We start from the raw sequence: 1,598 nt of genomic DNA on the forward strand, positions 1-1,598 counted from the left end.
CATTCTAAGAAACTGAAATAAGAATGACATCAAGTTTCTCAACAGGAACACTGAAAAATAGATAATACTTGAGAAATACCTTGAAAATTCAAAGAATTTCTTCCAAACAAAAAATTTATATCTAGTTGAAGCAGCCAAAAAGTGAGAATTAGAGTGAATGCTTTTTTAGACATGAAAAGATATAAGTAAACTCAAGCATGTATGATCTCTCAACAAGCAATGAAATATGTATTTCATGGAATCTAAAGAGAAAATAACTGGCTGTAGTTCCTGTGGGTGACTGAGGGCATCCTGGGTTGCTCTGCCAGCCAGAAGTCTGCTCACACCTTGTGGAACGTTCTGGAAGTTTGAGAGCAGCTGGCTGAGAGGGTCTCTGAAGGACCCAGTGCTCAGATTGTGGTACCATTGGAAGCTGTACTGATCTAAAAATATATAGATGGCTGAAAGTGGTGGGAAAGAAGAAATAAAATGGAGAACCACAGTTTTTATTAGCTCATCTCTTAAGGAGTTGAAATTTTATTAATGGATGCCAAAGAATGTATTATGGCAGCTGAAGAAATATTTCTAAACAAAATTGATAAGTTTATTAACATTCACCCAAATAGTTTTTTGGTTTTGTTTGCTGTCCTCCATGGGCCTGAAGAAAGGAAACTGATGTTCAGGATTCAGCAGAGATTCCTGGGAAGTAAAATAAAGGATACTTCCAGTATACAACACCCAGTAAATGCTATTAATCTTATGTGCACTATTGCCAAGACTACCTCCAAACCATACAAACATAGCATCTGCTATAGAATGATAACAACTGAAGCTTACATCTTAGAGCAAAGTCCTGTTTGGAAAACATTTCAAAAGATAAAACTGGGTAGAGATGCAATTAACCCAAATTAAAGTACCAATTGTCCTTTTGAAAGACTATCAAAAAATTTGATCTGTTAAAGTATAATGTTGAAATATATTCTTTAAAGATATTTATATTGATTTAAAATAATAACATGTATACAATTAAAAGTAATTTTATTTAAAAAAAGAGAGAAAAATAAGAATGGAGATCAGGAAATAAAGGAGTGAGGCAAATACAACCCTTAATATGATGATTGAGAGAATGCTTCAACTAAGAAGTTGAGAGAGAATATCTACTACTAAAATTAATAAATGCAGTTATAACATACTACTTAGAAAAACAAGGCAATTATGAAAAGGAACAGCTAGGAGTTTACAGTTATTACTCTCAGGAATGGTACTTCAGGGTGAAGATGGGTTGGAGAAGTAGACTGCTATTTTTCTTTCTTTGACTTTTTAAGCAGTGGTTATGTATTATTTATAAAAATAAAAACTGCATAAAAAGAAATCTGAAGGGGCTGGAGTTGTGGCTCAGAGTTGGAGCACTCACCTACCATGCGTGAGGCACCAGGTTCAATCCTCAGCACCACATAAAAATAAAATAAAGAGGGACCCAACATGGCGGCCGTCAAGGAGGCAGCACTTTCAATGCCTCCGCAGTAACGGGAGCAGAGAGGCCCATTAATTCACCTGCATGCGGCCTGCTGAGGGCCTTCTAGCAAAATACCGCTGAAAGGAGACCTACCAGGAATTAG

The 1,598-nt window shown here is 36.0% G+C and overlaps 1 pseudogene; it reads left to right on the forward strand.

The window, feature by feature from the left end:
* The first annotated feature begins 436 nt into the window (after positions 1-436).
* Positions 437-891, forward strand: LOC143638433 (protein SPO16 homolog pseudogene; annotated as a pseudogene).
* The last annotated feature ends 707 nt before the right edge of the window (positions 892-1,598 follow it).

This window comes from Callospermophilus lateralis, chromosome X (assembly GCF_048772815.1).
Source record: "Callospermophilus lateralis isolate mCalLat2 chromosome X, mCalLat2.hap1, whole genome shotgun sequence".
NCBI lineage: Eukaryota > Metazoa > Chordata > Mammalia > Rodentia > Sciuridae > Callospermophilus > Callospermophilus lateralis.